At 44.8% G+C, this 17,480-nt stretch overlaps 2 long non-coding RNA genes across 5 annotated transcripts; both read left to right on the forward strand.

The window, feature by feature from the left end:
* The first annotated feature begins 1,356 nt into the window (after positions 1-1,356).
* On the forward strand, positions 1,357-9,303 carry LOC131920087 (uncharacterized). 3 transcript variants are annotated; one of them, XR_009381495.1, is made up of 3 exons: positions 1,357-1,422; positions 2,131-2,334; positions 9,166-9,303. It is a non-coding gene; the product is annotated as an uncharacterized LOC131920087 (long non-coding RNA). The 3 variants fall into 3 exon arrangements; XR_009381494.1 differs by lacking the exon at positions 9,166-9,303 and adding an exon at positions 3,442-3,932; XR_009381496.1 differs by lacking the exon at positions 9,166-9,303 and adding an exon at positions 3,665-3,932.
* A 2,019-nt stretch (positions 9,304-11,322) lies between these two features.
* On the forward strand, positions 11,323-13,966 carry LOC131920088 (uncharacterized). 2 transcript variants are annotated; one of them, XR_009381497.1, is made up of 3 exons: positions 11,323-11,403; positions 12,929-13,058; positions 13,539-13,966. It is a non-coding gene; the product is annotated as an uncharacterized LOC131920088 (long non-coding RNA). The 2 variants fall into 2 exon arrangements; XR_009381498.1 differs by having other exon boundaries at positions 12,929-13,038.
* The last annotated feature ends 3,514 nt before the right edge of the window (positions 13,967-17,480 follow it).

Raw genomic sequence — 17,480 nt, forward strand, 5'->3', positions numbered from 1 at the left:
GACTTAACCTCAAGACCAGGGCTTGAAATCCACCAATCCCTGCACTTGCCCCAGAGTCAGGCTGCAGAATCCCACCAATCCTTGCACTTTCCCAAGAATCAGGCTACAAAACTCCACCAATCCCAAGCCACCCTGGAAAGCTTCCCCTCTCCAAGAAACCCTACGTAAGCTCTATAGTCTGTTCAGTTTGCTGCTCACCCTAGAAGCAGCCACTCTCCTGGATTTTTCCTGCCCAATAAATCTCTTGAGTGAGGTTTGTTGTGTGGCATAAGGCTTTGCGGGTCTTGAGCAAAGCTTTAACACTTCTCCAGCAGGGAGTGGAACTGTAACAACTTTGCCAGCAGAGTAGTTACCCTTGCTGGGGAAACCTTTCCTGGAGCAGAATTGTAAGCTGCTAGGCTTACAGTGATTTTGTGATATTCCTTGGCTCCCCGTCGCCAAGACACCTTGCCATCCGAGCTGCAATGCTACACCCGCCTTGACACAAATCCCAAGGTGGTTAAAGATCGCTGAATTCTTCCTGTGGGACTCAGCTGAGGCTTTCCACCTGTTCCCCTGTGAACTCCGTCAACTATGTGTTCCTCCTTTTCTGGCTTCTCTCTGTGGTTGCTTACACTGCCAGTATGGGATATACAAAAAGTAACAAACTTTGTGGTAGTGATTTAAGGAAAAAAACGGCTTCCTTTGAGCTTGCTGAAGGTGGGCTGTTAGTGGGTGGAGCAGCAGTGAACGGCATGAGTGTGTCAGAGTGCAGAACAGTGCACCGTCGTTGTGTTAAGCCCTCTCCGTGAACTAATAAAGTATTCGAGGTATCGATCTGCACAAGATGAGACCAGTCACCTCCTGGTTGGGATGCAAGCAAGACTGAGATCTGTAGACAAGAGTCCTAAGGTCCTCCTGAAGGACATGTCCCCCCAATAACCTCAGCCCCCCACCAGGGCTAGTCTCTGTAAGCATCTACCAGCTCCCAAGCTAGGGGGTTCAAGAGCCTTGGGAGACATTCCTGGTCCAATCCACAGGGGGTGCCCAGGGTTAATATGGACACAGCCCTGGGTGGCTGAGCTTTGACCAAGGCGATACCTTCCAACCCTGAGGTCAGCCTGTCTGGTGTGGTACTGGGAAAGGATTCCACCAGAATGTTGCAGCCTATAAATCCTGGAAATGTAGGAACATGAGAATGTTATAACATGCTTCATTTTAGGATGAGAACTGAAGCCTGTGGATGGAGGAAACTGGAAATTTTAAATGTTCATTTATTTATTTTTTTATATTTTTTCTCCCCGCACCCTTATCATCAAGAGAAAATGCAAGTCTTCCTCATGTTGCCAAGCAACTGAAAAGGGCTATTGTCTCAGGGGAAGATGCTAAGGTGGGGGGAGGGGCTGGGTGAATACAAGAGCTCTGTTGGATGGTATCCTTGAGGTAGGAGACTTTGTATACCAAAAGGAAGGGTTGAAATGGATCTAAGTTGGTTTTCGTTCCTGTGGGAGTACATTAAGAAGCATCATTGCTTATCAAGAGGAAAGAATGGCCGATAAAGAGTTTATCTTTTATAGAGTATAAACTATCGCAGAGAAATGAAAACCATCACCCAGAGTGCCTGAGAACAGCCCCTTAGAGGTACCAAGGCCCTGACAGGCTGCTTGTTTCACAGAACACTGAGTGTAGAAGGGGGAGCAGGGGACAGGGCGGAGGTACGTGGAGGCGGGATGGGGTAGGGCTGTTTTCCCTTGAGACTCGATACTTTCTGAAAAATAGAAGTTTAGTACGTCAAAAATCTCACTTATTTCCATGTACCTGTAAGCAAGACAACACATAATACTTACGTGATATTCTTTGCTCAACTATGAGGAAGTTTTTAAAACAATAAAACAAAGTTGCCGAAGAAGGAGGAGAGAGTTCAATTGTATGGAGAGCTTCAAAGACCCCCCTGACCTTGCTAAACCCCAGACTGCTTCTCAACCCTCAGAGCCACTGAGCCACAGGCTAGCCAATTCCAAATGGACAGTGCCACAGCTGCCGTTCAGCTGGCCTGTGGTAGACACCCCACTACTTCTCCTTTCGGTAAGTTAACGTAGTAATAACCATTGAAGATGGGAATTTTCAATTCTCTGTTTTAAAATACCTCAGCATGGTGTTCCATCTACTGGGAGGAGAATGGGGCTCATGAAATCAGCTGTTGGAATCGGTTCTGAGTAACCAGAGTCAGTGTGTGTGAGCCATGAACAGTGTGTGAGCCAGAGGACAAGAGAGGACATCTGCTAAGGAAATGCTCACTGGTACCTAAGACTGATCTCTGCTGTCAAGAGGATGTGGACTTGGGAGAAATGAGATGTGAGTCTCTTGGTAATACACAACCAAGGGTATTAAAGGGAATGGATATGAAAGTGGATTCATAGGGGGAAAAAACTCAAAGGTTTATTTATAGATATAAATTTTACTGATGCAGGTTGGTGGAGGTCGATTTTGAACCTGGAAGAATAAGTCGGGGAATGGGTGGTAGATCCTTTGGGATTTGTTGCTGTTAAACACTTTATCGGGTTTTGTTTTGTTTTGTTTTTTAAGCACAATGAGAGACTTGTCTTAAAATTACAAACAAATTGCTTGAGCTCCATTCTGTCCTCAGGATTGTTTCATATTAGTGTCAAAGTTCCCCCACCAACAGATTTGTCTGGCATTTATGATCTCAATTTGAGCGTTGTTTGTGTTGTGTGTGGAAAACTCTGTTAAACAGAGGGACAAACACATTCCAGGCATTCTGGTCATTAAACCAGCCAGCTGGCTTGCAGAATCTCAGCTTCCTTTGGCCAGTGGAGAGTCTACAACTTCGTCACGCTAAGGCACAGGGGTTGGAGCAGGTGACAATACTCAGAACTGGTCCTGGGTGTGACATAGATCTGGGGCTGCTTAAGCAGTAAGCAATGGGCAAGTGTCAATTGTCCGACATAGGCAGTTCAGGACAGGCAGAGCTGTTACTGAGGGATTTGAACACTCTTAAGGAAGTCGCAGATCCTCTGAAGTTATAAGCAAATTTAACATGTAGGAGAGCATCCATGTTGTTCTAGGGCATAATTCAAAAGTTTGTCCAAGTGTTGTCATCCCCAGACACAAATGAATTTTTCTAGAAGAGAAACTTTCCAGAACTTTTCCAGCAAGCAAAATTCCATAGGTTTTTTTATTGGGGGGGGTCTTCTTTTTCAGGAGAATTAAGTTGAACAATTTATTACTTCATTACATTATGTAGAGATTTTATTCCTTAAATATACAGAACATGGAGGTAAGGAGAGATGGTTCAATGGTTGAAAGCACGGTGAGTAGAAACTGCTCACAAGACAGTAGAATTTAACAGAATAATATCAATAACTTAAACGTAAATAACCCAAATGCACCATTTAAAGATTTACTTTTTAAAACGGTGTGCATGTGTCTGTGTGAGTGTAGGCCACATGCATGAGGGGACTGCAAAGGCCAGAAGAGAGCATCATAAGCTCTGAAATTGGAGTTCAGGTGGTTGCGAGCCACCAAAATGGGTGTGGGGAACCTGACTGGGGTCTTCTAGAAGAGCAGCAAGTGCCGTCAACCACCGAGCAGCCCTCACCCTCCAAATACATCATTTACAAAGTCAAGTGGACTAAAACAAGACCCCATTGCATGCCGTCTACAGCAAACCCACTTGAAATGCAAAGACTTAGATTAAAAGCAGAATGGACCCCATCTAATGTGCGGACACTGAATGAAAGCTTGAGTGGCTGGTCGCAGGACTTCCAGACCAATGTGCTCCAGAGTATTAAAGATCACAAGGACAGTGGGACTTGGTGAAGCACAACTATAATCCAGCACTCAAGAGGCTGAGGCAAGTGGATCAAAAGTTCAAAGTCAGCCTAGGCTACACAGTAAGAACTTATCTCAGTCAATAAACAAATAAATGTAAAGAGCCTTTTTTTTTTTTTTTTTTTTTTTTTTTTTTTTTTTTTTTTTTTTTGAGACAAGGTCTCACCATGTAGCTCTGGCTGTTCTGGAACTGACTATGTACCCCCCCCCCCCCCCATTCCTGGGATTAAAGACTTGTGCCTTTATGAGACTTTTTATAATGACAAAGAAGTCAGTTGTTGAAGAACACATAGCAACACTGAGCTAACTGTACACTCCTAACAACAGATCTTCAAAACAAGCAAAAGAAAGAAATAAAAGAGAGCTGGGGCAATGGCTTAGTGGGAAAAGGCACCTGCCAGCAAGCCCGACGACCTGAGTTCAATCCCCACACTGGAAGGAAAGAACTGATTCCTGGAAGTTGTCAACTAGACTCCATAGGCTCCTGGTGGCATGGGCACACCCTTTCCCCACACAAAACAAATAAGTAAATATAATTTGGGGTGGGGGAGAAAACTGGCATCGGGGGTACACACTGTAACCCTAGCACTTTGGAGGAGAGAAAGAAATATGTATGCCCAGGGTGAGTTGGTCATCTGACCTAGCCTAGAGAGAGACTCTCAAAAAATAAAATGGAGAGGGGTTGAGGAAGACATCAGATGTCAGCTTCTGACCTCCATACACACGCACAAATAAACAGATTGTCACTTAGACAAATACAGTGCAAGATTCAACACATCTCCCTCAGTAGCTGGTTAAACATGCAGGTGGGAAATGAATCAGGGTATATTATCCAGCAGCTTGACACCTAGAAGCCATCCACCTCACAGCGGAAGGGTAACAAGCCCTTACATTCCTTAACAGAAACTGTTCTGAGCTATAAAACAAATCTTACCAAAATGAAAGGAAGAGAACTCACATGAAAACCGTTCTCAGTGCATAACGGAATTAACGCAAACGTAGAGGAGAGAGCTATCTGGAAAATTCCAAGATATTTGGATATTCGAAGACATATTCTCAAGTAACCTGTGGGTCAAAGGGGAAGGCACACCTCTGAGTGAGGCCAGGGCGGGGCGTGGCCCAGAGAAGCTGGTATAGCCTGCCAGTAAAACGCCAACAGGAGTCAGGCCCTGCTGGCCCTCGGAGGAGGACACACGCAGGGGAAGTGGAAGGAGGGTTGAGCAGGAGTGGGGCTGCGTGTGGGCTGGGACACAGAGCCTGGGGTCAGGGACCCCGTGTCACATCCCAGTCCACATCTGCCCAGCCTCTCCTCTTTTAAGCAGTCTCCTTTCGGAACATAGTAAGCCGCACTGCATTGGTTCTGATGGAAGGAACATAGTAAGCCGCACTGCATTGGTTCTGATGGAAGGAACATAGTAAGCCGCACTGCATTGGTTCTGATGGAAGGAACATAGTAAGCCGCACTGCATTGGTTCTGATGGAAGGAACATAGTAAGCCGCACTGCATTGGTTCTGATGGAAGGAACATAGTAAGCCGCACTGCATTGGTTCTGATGGAAGGAACATAGTAAGCCGCACTGCATTGGTTCTGATGGAAGGAACATAGTAAGCCGCACTGCATTGGTTCTGATGGAAGGAACATAGTAAGCCGCACTGCATTGGTTCTGATGGAAGGAACATAGTAAGCCGCACTGCATTGGTTCTGATGGAAGCAAAGAAGCAAGGGCAGAGCCCAGTTTTCAGGACTGAGTTCTTTGTTTTTGATCCTTTCCTCCGAGTCCTTAAAACACCCTGTGCTTTCCCCACTCAAGTTAAACCTCAGAATTCAAACCGCGGCTTGCTCCCTATGAGGCAGACACCACACAAAGCATTTTATAAATGTCATTTTACTTAATGTGCACACACACACACCACACACATATATCCCTCCTGCCAGGGAAGGTATCCTTACCCTGCCATCCAGAGATCCCTCAATTAATTAAATTAATTAATTATTAAAAAATTAATACACAAGGAGACTAAATAGACAAATAGCCTATGAAATGGCAAAGGCAGTGCTCGACTGATTTTTGTTTGATAAAAGTGGAGACACTTTCAGACACTTGTGCATCCCCACACATGTGAAAACAGATACGCACACTACATCACACAAAAACAAAACCATGCATGACATAGCTCAAGGCCCAAGGAAATTTGGTACAAAATGTTGATTTCTTTTTTCCAAGACCCTCATTAAGTGTACTTTCCCGTCAATCAAAAGAATAAACCTTTGCTCTCACTAAACGTTGAGTAAGTGACTTCGCGGCATTCATCGTATTTAAATCGAGACAGAATGTTGTTTGTGTGGAAACATCTCAGAACCTTGACGGCAGGGATAGGGTCCCATTCATCTTTCTCCTCCCTGACTTGCAAAGGAGTTCAGTGACAGTGGAGGTAGCACTGGGAAATAGGTTGGCACTGAAGCAGTGTTCGTGAAGTTGGGCTGAACCGATTTGAAATGTGAAAAGTGGGCCCATCCAAGAGAAAGGAGGAGGCCGCCCTGATGTCCGGCCCTGTATCTGAGTGAAAGACAGCACTGCAATTGTATTTGAGAGGTAACAAGAGCTTATTGGGTCTACTGGGGTACAAATAATTCTTTAGCGAATATGATCTGCCCAGCCTTCATATCCTAGTCCCCAGCTGTAGTCTGTGTCAAGAGCAAAGATCTCTAAGAAACGTCTATGAAGCTGCATCCTGTGCACCTTGACATGTACAAGTGTGTGAGAGCTAAAGCCAACATTTTTAGCAGAATGGCCTGCTTCACTTGTTTGTTTAACCCCTTGAGTTTTAGATTGATAGGTGTATGCTCAGCTCTGCTATGTGCAAGAGCAAGCAAAGCCATGAAATCGAGGCAATCTGTACAGTAGCCATAAATCTTGAAGGTCTGACCCAAGAAGCTTATCCTCTAGTGCAAATAGGCACATGAACACACACACACACACACACACACATACACACACACACACTCAAGCACACACAAGTTCCCTAACATATGCACAGCCTCAGACAGTTTCTCTGAGCACTCACATTCTCAGATATACACAGGGTTTTGCACATTGTCATGCATATCCTATTAGACACAGTGCCTCAAGTATTCACAAGCATACATACACACACACACACTCAGACACTTCCTAGTGTTCCCTCCACCGACTGTGCCGGTAGAGTCTGGGGGACAGGGAACGCAAGGGCGGGCATCATCGCCAGCACTGAGTAGCTTTCAGTACTTGCCTCCTAAACCCAAGGTTCTCATCTTTAGGTTAGTCTGTTAAAGTCTCCCTCTGTTTAAAATGCAAACTCTTGGCCCTGAATGACTCTGACTCGGCAGGTCTGGGCAGAGCCTTGAGTTCTTAAATCTTCTTCTGACAGGCAGATCAGTGAGAGGAGATCTAAAACCCTTTGGATCTAAAGATTTTTTTTTTTTGAGGTCAAATAGACCTACCTGCGTTTTTAGCCTTGAACCAATGAGACTTTAGTGGATTTTGTAGCTTAGACAAGGTTGCTGTAGGCTGCTTGTCTTCTGCAGGCTTTGGTGGGGCCCCTGTGTTTCCACCATAGGAGCTAAATCGAGGAGTCCCCTTACACATTTGTACCTGGGATGAGCAGGTGCAGCATCTGCTTGCCACAGGTGTTCCCACATGGTGCCGTTCAAGGGCCTTCCTTCCGAAATGCTTGGGACAAGAAGCATTTTGGCTTTTAGATTTTTTTGATTTGGAGTTATTCTACATTTATGCAATGAGATACTCTGTGACTGAGACCCAGGCCTAAACAAAATGTGTAGACGTTTCTTATTTGCCTTGCACACAGAGCCTGAGGGTAATTTTGTAAAGTGCTTTCAGTGGACCTGGCTCTGTGTATGGATGTGTGTGTTTGTACCCATGTTTGTGTGTCTGTATGTGTTATGTGTATATGTGTGTGTGTATATGTGTGTGTACATGCATATGTGCATTTGCCTATATGGATACATATGTATGTGTGTGTGCGTGCATATGTATGTGTGTGCACATACGCACACCTGCTTGTGTCAGACAGATGGAGATGTTAAATGTCTTCTTTAATTGTTCTCCACCTCACCTTTTGAGATAGGGGCCCTCACTGAATCTGAAATGCACAAGTTTAGCTGGACTGGTTGGCCAATGGGCCCTAGGCCTCCTCCCATCCCCACCCCCCTCAGCGTTGGGATTACAGGTCTCACTTTCTAAGTGCTGCTAGGAATCCAAACTTAGGTCCGCATGCTTAAATGGCAAGCACTTCACCAACCTGCCCTTGGCCTGTGTTTTGGTTATGGCGCGTCACATGAGGCTACAGTGGAATTCCCCCTTATTGATGTCACGTCAAACCTTAAGAACATTTTAGGCTTTGAAGTTTCCAATAAGAGTACTTACTTTGCATGTGAGCAGAGTGGGCATTTGAACCCAAACCTTTAAAAACAAAACAAAGCAAACACACAAAACAACAACAACAACAACAACAAAAACCCAGATCTCATCATCCAACCCCAGTTGGCCTTATGGCAATCCTCCTGCTTCAGTTTCCAGAGTGCTAGGATTATAAGCATGGGGCACCACACCCAGCTGAACCCGAATCTTTTGATGATGCCAAACCTAAAGCGTATGTCTCACTGAGCCATGGGTGTCTTTACTGGCTGACCAGGAGCCTCATAAAGCAAAGTCTTTGTTGCAGGTGATATTAAAATACTCAGCGGCCTGTGGAGCAGGTGCAGGGCCCCAACTGGAAGTGATGCAGATGTGAGAGCTGGGGCGTTGCAGAAGAAGTGGGTGCAGGCCTCGACGCCCCACCCACTGACGATGGCAGAGCACCCCTCAAGATATTATCCCAGGGGATTCAGGCTCCTAATTAGGGGTGGGAAAGAAAAGGAGGAAATCACTTCCACCCAACTTCCAGGAAATGAGGACAAGATAGGAGAAATACGTATAACTATGTGGCTATTCTTTCATTGAGTCCAGATAGATGGCTGAACTAAAGAATTTGCTCTCAGGCTGTGGCTTTAACTCAACAATAGAAGACTCACCTAACATGCACATGGATTTGATTCTCTAATGACAGACAGACACAGAAGGGGAGAGAGGGGGAGAGAGAGAAAAGGGGGGGGGGGGAAGTTCTCACAAGAATGTAAGAATGGTGACAATTTCCCCCTCCTAAATGTTTCAGATGCACAGTCTGGAGAGATAAAGAGTCTCCGTGTCTTAATTCATGACTATCCCCCAAAGCATTTAGCACTTACTACTACTCTTTCCTTTCCTTCCTATGGCATAACTCTCCTCCCTGGGCCAGGACACAAACACCTGATGAGAAGAGAGAATGCTGGGAATACCTCCAAGGATAACTCATTCTGTTTGAACTAACCTCATAGCTCTGCCTGGATCCAGCCCAGGTCAGCTGTCCGTGACCCGTGTCAGGAGCCTGCAAAAGTCCCACGAAAGTCCCATGTTCTACGCCACCGTGGGCCCCCATTCCCATCTCCACCCTTTTCACCTGATCCGTCTTTTTTTTGTTTTACAGTGAGTGTTTAATATTTAATTCTCTGAAGTTCTACAGTCCATGATTCTATATTTCGTCCTAAAGTGAACTTGTTTTGTTTTTTAAGAGCAGTTTCTAGGCCCCTTCTTTTGTAACTATTGTCCTAAGTACTCCGTCCCAGGGTACTTAAAATGATTTCTGATTTCAAATCATGTCATTCTGATTTAAAATCCCACACTTAATTCAGCCATGCTTAATAACCATGCCCCCAAGGTATTTAATGTAATTGGAAAATATTTTGTTATGGCTCCACTTCCCTAAAAGCATTCCAACATCACTCATTCAAGTAGCTAAAATAGAAGCTTGATCTTGGAATTAATTAGGGATTAACACGGAATCTTAATTTTAAATGTACCAGAGGAAGGAAAACAATTTAGACCCCAGTGTACATCAAAGCAGAATTCCATCTGGCAAGGTACAATGGCTTTGCCGCTGCCTAATCTCTCACCACACCCTAATGCTTCCATGACGACGGCTCCACGGAAGCCCGGGCGTTTCTAGCCCTGTTCCTTCACCCAAGGAGTTCTTGGAAGCACTGTGGCTGGGGGTTCGTTAATTATAACTATTTACAAAATCGCAGATGCTGGTGGGATCCCACCAGAATAACGTCCGCCCGGCTCATCGAGCCACACCTTCCGCAGCCATTGATGGACGAAGGGCCTCCAACGACGAGAGCGGAAAACTGATGGAACTGGCAATGGTTTGGCTTAGGCTTTCCGCAGCCTGCCCTTTCTGTAGTAGGAGAGGCTGGGGCACTGGGCCAGAGGCGGAAGAGAGAGCCAGTCTGAACAGGGTGGGAGAGAACGCAGAGGCCAGCAACCAGCTGCCTTCAGGGTTCAGAGTGGTGTCAAATGTCAGCACTCTGCAGCCTGGAGATTCATGTGCTCAGCCTTCTGGTAGGCAGGGGATTACGTGCACTTTTCTCTTTCTCACTCAGTTAAGGACGGAGCGCAAGCAGAGGAAGGGATTACGCACTGGGAGTGTTTCATTTTCAAATGTTTTTGCAGAGGGCCTTTGCCTCCCACCAACATCGCAATCCCACAGCGCAAGCTTCCTCGTGGGGGGCGTCATTTAATAACCGAGCAAGTACCATGAAGTCAAAAGAGTGTGGCATGCCTAGTACTTCTGGAGGAGTGACTGCTGAATAGAGGTCCCCACCCATTTTATTTAGGGATCAAGTTCTTCCAAAAATCGCTCTTGGCCTAACCTTGAGTCAACCTGCTCATAATTTGAGCCTTCAATAAGGGAATCAAATTTAGGAGGCTGGAGAGCCAAATTTTGATTTCATCAGGATGCAAGCTTTTTAGGTGTATCTTGCTGTCTAACCACGGCTCCTAAAAAGAGTATACTTCTATTTTTCTCCACCTCCCTCCTTCCCCATTCTCTCTCTCTCTCTTTTTTTTCCTAATAAATAATCAAAGGTTTAAGGTTGCCCTCCTAACAACTGTACGGAATTGCATCCTATCTTGAGTTTCTGAACACTCAAATCCAGTGAGGTGTGGGACTCAGCTGTTCCTGGACTTGAGGCCACCTTTGTTCCACACACACACACACCCTCCGCCCCTTCAGAGATCTTTCTCTTTAGGGTAACTTTCCCTTCACCCAGAGCTAAAGCAGCTACTGGATCTGTAAACAAGACCTAATCTGCCATCTGCCTGGACACAGGCAAGGCGATGTCCCCACACTGGAAATGTTTCCATCCCTAGGAGAAGTTTTCAGTTTGAACTGATAAACTAAAAATATGTTGTTATATTCTCTGGCGGTATAATATATCCTCCAAAGCATTTTTCCTAAGAAGGAAATGGTAAGCTCTTGATAAATGAAATGAAACTCTGCTCTCAAAGATAAATGATTACAATGAGGACCTTTTCCTACTGTAAAATCCTTGTGCTAATCTTTGCCTCCCGGTGATAGAATTCCCCCAACTGGTGGACGCATTCCATGCTTCTTAGACCTTGTTTTGGAAAAGGACATGGGGTTCATCTCCAGAGGGTGAGTGGTTTGGTTTACCTTATCAACCTTTCACTGGGGCCTTGAAGATCTTTAACTCTTTAAACAAAGTCATTTAAGTCTTAAGAACACCCAGAAGCATGCCCCGGGCGTTAGTATTCTCAGGAGGGAAAAAAACAAAACAAAACAAAACAAAAAAGCAGAAAAAGATTGAGGCAGGTAGTTCAGTTCTGATAAGATTGGAGATGTGAAAGTTAGGTAAACTGAACAGCAAATGCGTTCCCTGCTACTACTGAAGGCCTGGCCTCCATTCCACCCTCCCAGGATGCTGAGCAGCCAGAAGAGCTCCAGACAGGTGGACAATGTGGTTATTCTCTCACATTTGCAAATATTTTAAAATCACATCTTGCCGGGCAGTGGTGGTGCACACCTTTAATCCTAGCACTCGGGAGGCAGAGGCAGGCGGGTCTCTTTGAGTTCGAGGCCAGCCTGGTCTACAAAGCAAGTTCCAGGAAAGGCGCAAAACTACACAGAGAAACCCTGTCTCAAAAAAACAAACAAATAAATAAATAAATAAAAATAAAAATCACATCTTATCTTTCCTTTGTCCATAAAAAAGTGGTTACCTAAACTCAGTGGTAACTGTCTTCAGGCTGTTGTCAAGGAAACAGCAGGGCCATCACCGTTAAGGGGGCTTTCTTTCCAACCCTCTACAGCTCCTGCTGGAAATGAAAGAATGCATGAGGAATACATGCTCTCTGAAATGATCCTTCAACAGCTCCTGACAGAAAGCCTTTTCTTTAGAAATGGAAAGAAGGAGAAGAAGGAGAACAGGAAGGGAGGGAGAGAAAGAGGGGGAGGCATAAGGAAGGAAGGCACAAACTATTTTTAATATTTAATGCAATTTTACTTAGAATGTAAAAAAACTTGGATGGTGCTTGTTTCACTCTTGGGTGTGTTAAATCCCAACTTTGAAGTCCACTTTTTGGTTTTTGCCCCTCTGCTTATCTCTGGGTTGATTTTTCCCTAGGAGAGTGGCTTTCCCTTCCTCTCACTTCCCATCATAGGTGTTCCTAGTCTTCAGTCAGCATCACCTCCTGCAAAGCTCAGTTCTTATGGAACCCTGGGCTGCTCTGTGACAAAACAGAGAAAAGGGAGAGTCCTGCTGGGGTCGGACAGTGCTAGCACGGAGGCAGCTCCTTGAGGGTGAGAGGCCTCATTTTACAGATGCAGGAAGGAAGCTCCAAGGGCAGTGCCTTGCTCAAGGGCCCATCACTAGTGTGAGAAAGAGTGGGGATTAGAACCCATTGAAGGAGCAGAGGATGCTGGGATGATAGAGTGGGGATTAGAACCCACTGAAGGAGCAGAGGATACTGGGATGGTAGAGTGGGGATTAGAACCCGCTGAAGGAACAAAGGATGCTGGGATGCAGAGCATCATTGCAGCAAGCACAGATGAATTAGTTGCTGGGATCAGGCGGAATCTTGTGCCTGAGACTGGCTGGATTTTATTCCAGAAACTACTACCATCTGCTTTTTGTTGTTTTGTTTTCATTCTCCTGCCTCAGACAGAGCGATGGACACAAAGACACGTTTCCCAACTGTAAAGGAGCACAACAAAATGGAAGCCATGAAATCAATGCACAGCTAACTACTCAAGTGTCCTGGCGAGGTGGAGGTATCTAGAAGGAGGAGGAGGTACCATATCTCAAGGGACTACCACACTTGTCATTAGTGCCATCTAAGGCCTTACACCTGGAACTCACTGAGTGGCAAGGCTAACTGACGGGCCACCAAGCCCTTAGGAACTTCCTGTTTTCACCTTTCAGTGCTGGGTTACAGGTGTGTGTGTGATGTGAGTCTGGGGATTCGAACTCAGGTCTTAATGCTTACATGACAGGCACTTTTACCAATAAGCCATCTCCCAAGCCTTTCATTCCTTTACTTAGTTCAACTTACAAGACAGGGCATTGCCCTTGAAATGAGGACATGAAATTTCACTTTGGCAACCTAATCTGAACTTAATGATCAAGTAACAAGCATAATGCTTCATTATGTTTCTATTGTCTCCTAATTTTCTGCAGGGAATATAATCATCTTTCTTTTTTCTTTTCTTTTCTTTTCTTTTTCTTTTTTTCTTTTTGTATTTATTCTTTTGGGCTTTGTTTTTTTTTTCAGACAAGGTTTCTCCGTGTAACAGGCCTGGCTTTCCTGGAACTTGCTCTGTAGACCAGACTGGTCTTGAACTCATGGAGATCCACCTGCTTCTGCTACCTGAGTGCTGGGATTAAAGGTGTGCACCACCACCGCCTGGCAAGTATAATCATCTTTATAACAAAAGGGAAATAAAACAATATGTCTATCTCAAGAACTCAAGGAAGCCATTAGGTAACTTAAGAAGCCACCAAAGAGTTTGAAAAAGCCTCAGCTACAGGATCAGCGCAAAGTTAAAGGTCAGCTTTGGCCTTGAATTTAACTTTCAGAGCACAGTTCATTCTTATGTAAAAATGGATGTGGTGATATGTGTACATGAGGGTATTGTCTAGATTCGTGATGTCATAGGGCACACAGTAGGTTTTGAATAAAAGGAAGCTGTAGTACCTTTAGCGATTTTGTTTCTGTACCTCCCATGCTCCGAGGGAACTGTGGGAAACCGTGAGGAGCATTCAGAGTCACACTTGCTCATTAGAACCATCATCCTGCCATCCCCAAGAAGCTGACAACTTCATTTAGTTTCTCCCAGTGACACAGGAGACCCGAATGTATGCTGTGAGAAGAATTCAACTTGTGTTTCATGTTGTTTTAGGTGTTATTTTCAAAAGGCTCAGTGGTTAAGGTTTCTGAATTGTTTGCAAGTTCAATTGCTTTTACATCTTCAGATTTAAGAGTTGGGCATCATTGCTCCCCTGGGGCTCGTTAGCACGAAAACAAACTGTCATTAAAAAAAACTTTGACCTTATGCTTACTCTGCAGTATAAATATTCAGTGACCACTTGACTATTTAGTGGTCTTTCTATTTAGAATATCCTATCACTTCCATATCTTTGAGAGCAGTATTATTTGTAGAACAGAACTTCAAACTAAGTCACATATATGTGTATGCATATATATATATATATATATATATATATATATTTGCCATTTAAGACTGGAAGAGATAACATTTATTACACATGACTAGATGCTTGCTGTCTTTCTGAAAAATAGGCACAGTTCGATGGAATCCAAAGGGAAGTGCAAGACTTTGTGTGGTGATATTGTGTTCCCTAAAATATTGTGCACCCTAATAAACTTATCTGGGGTCAGAGAACAGAACAGCCACTAGATATAGAGGCCAGAAAATGGTGGCACACACGCCTTTAATCCTATCACTTGGGAGGCAGAGATCCATGCGGATCTCTGTGAGTTCAAGGCCACACTGGAAACAGCCAGGCATGGTGACTCATGCCTTTAATCCCAGGAAGTGATGGCAGAAAGCAGAAAGGTATATAAGGCGTGAAGACCAGGAACTAGAAGCATTTGGCTGGTTAAGCATTTGGCTGGTTAAGCTTTTAGGCTTTTGAGTAGCACAGTTCAGCTGAGATCCATTCAGGTGAGGACTCAGAGGCTTCCAGTCTGAGGAAACAGAATCAGCTGAGGAATTGGCAAGGTGAGGAAGCTGTGGCTTGTTCTGCTTCTCTGATCTTCCAGCCTTCACCCCAATACCTGGCCCTGGGTTTGTTCTTATTAATAAAACCATTTAAGATTCATGCTACGATATTGAACTGGATGAAACAACTCGCTGGCCAGACCGGGTTAATTCTACAAACCCTCTGCAGTCTGCTGGGAGTTTGTTAGCATTACTACGCTGTAGGATTTGCTTTTATATTTACTATGCTAGTTGCATTTTCATTTTCCTTCTTAACAAATAATGCTCAGATTGAAACAAGTTTATTTTCTCAAAATGTTATCTCTTCCAGTCTTAAATGGCAGCTACATATATATGTATATGTATATGCATCATATATATGTGACTTAGTTTGAAGTTCTATTCTACAAATAACACTGCTCTCAAAGATATGGAAGTGATAGAATATTCTAAATAAAAAGATGTTGTAGAGTCTTAAGAAAGAAAGAAAAGAACTGTTGTTCGGTGACTACAGACTTAAAGTCTTCCCACTGTCATGGGTGCTCACACCAGCAAGGGTCACTCTGGGCTTTGGTTTCCGGCCTGGACTGCTGTGGTTTGCTTAGTCTGGGCTTGCTGCCTCCTACTGTCTGTCCACCCACACCACTCTCTGATCCAGGCGTGGAAATGACTAGATAACAAGTTCTGACGTTTATTGAGCACTTACATATGCTTGTCACCGTGTTAAGTACCATTCTCTCCCCCAACACTTGTAAATCCCTATGAAAGTGTTTCCATTTTACAGAGAGGGAAAGGGAGGCAGGGAGTGTGGACTCCGAGAGGCTAATTCAATTGTGTAAGTTAGTTGCAAATTGCATTTTGGACTTCATTCAGCTACTTAATTAGACACGTTCCTCCCCCACAGAGTCCTGAAATGGGAGGGTAGAATACATCAGGTGTGGTGACATCTGCCACCCGCTTTCTTCTGTCCTGGGTGCTCTTCTCAACACTCAGAAGGTTCTTGATTTGTTTTGTTTGTTTGTTTGTTTGGTTGGTTGGTTTTTTAAGACAGGGTTTCTCTGTGTAGCCCTGGCTGTCCTGGAACTCACTCTGTAGACCAGGCTGGCCTCACACTCACACATCTGCTTGCCTCTGCCTCCAGAGTGCTGGAATTAAAGGCGTGCACCACCACTGCCCTGCTCAGACGGTTCTTTTTATTGTGCACTCTTCCAGGACAGCCCTCCAGTTTCTCACTTGGTCCCAAGATTTCTCCAGCAGTCTCTATTGTTACCACTTCCCCTTTGTTACTTTATCTGCCTTTCTTTTATCAAATGCCTCGAGGGCTGGGAGTCAACTCTATTGTATTTGTACTACACAAAGCCCAGTTAGCAGTAGACACTCAGCAAATATTTACAGATGAATGAACTGGGAGGTCCTCAAGTGTATCTCCCTGATCTTTACATCCTCCAATCCAAGCAGCCATAGCAGGAAGTCTTTTGGAAGTGTCCCACATAATGTGTTAAAGTAGACTCTGTGTGTGTGTGTGTGTGTGTGTGTGTGTGTGTGTGTGTGTGTGTGTGTGTTTTGTACTCATAGGTAGGTTTGTGCATGTGTGTGTTCGTGCACATGTGTGCATGTAAGTGGGGGTGCCGGAGGTCCCCAGCCAGCGTCTTCCACTATTGCTTTTCACTTGGTTGATATTGTTTAGGAAGAACAGCTCTCACTAACCCTGGTGCCCACCGACTACGCTAGGTTGGCTGCCTAGCGAATACAGAGGATCTAGAATCTGTCTGTCTTCACCTACCCCACACCCCAGCTCAAAGATTACAGGCAAATGCACCTTTACTCAACTTTTATGTGGGTGCTGGGAATTGGAACTCAGCTCTTCACACATATGCAGCACTCACCACTGAGCCACCTTCCCAGGTCTTAATGTGGTCAAACCCTAATGCTCCAGCTTTGACAGTCCATGCTGTAAGGAGCCCCGTGTTTTGTACCACTCAGCACCCAAGCCTACACCTCCCTCATGCTTCTCATTCTCTTCCTGAAATGTCCAGTGACATAAGACTTGTTACAGAGTTACCTCTCACCGATTCTACTCCTTGGTCACACCATGATTAAGTTCTCACCGAGACCTGTCAGTTCTTCCTGGGAAATGCCCTCACCTGCCTCCCTTCCTCATCGTCGCTGTTCTCCTAGGCGGCAGCTCTTCAGTTTTTTGATTTGGTTTGGTTTGGTTTGGTTTTTTTGAGACACGGTTTCTCTGTGTAACAGCTCTGGCTGTGCTGGAACTCGCTGTGTAGACCAGGCTGGTCTCGGACTCAGAGAGATTTTCCTGCCTCCGCCCCCTGGGTGCCGGGCTTAAAGGAGTGTACCACCACTGCCTGGCTAGCTCTTCAGTTTTTATAGAAGAAAAAACTATGGAGAAGAAACTATGATCTGGACACGAAGAGTTTTAAGGAACCATTTTTTGAGGCAGGGAACAACATCATTTGATCAAATTTTTGTATTAC

Source organism: Peromyscus eremicus, chromosome 9, assembly GCF_949786415.1.
Source record: "Peromyscus eremicus chromosome 9, PerEre_H2_v1, whole genome shotgun sequence".
Taxonomy (NCBI): Eukaryota; Metazoa; Chordata; class Mammalia; order Rodentia; family Cricetidae; genus Peromyscus; species Peromyscus eremicus.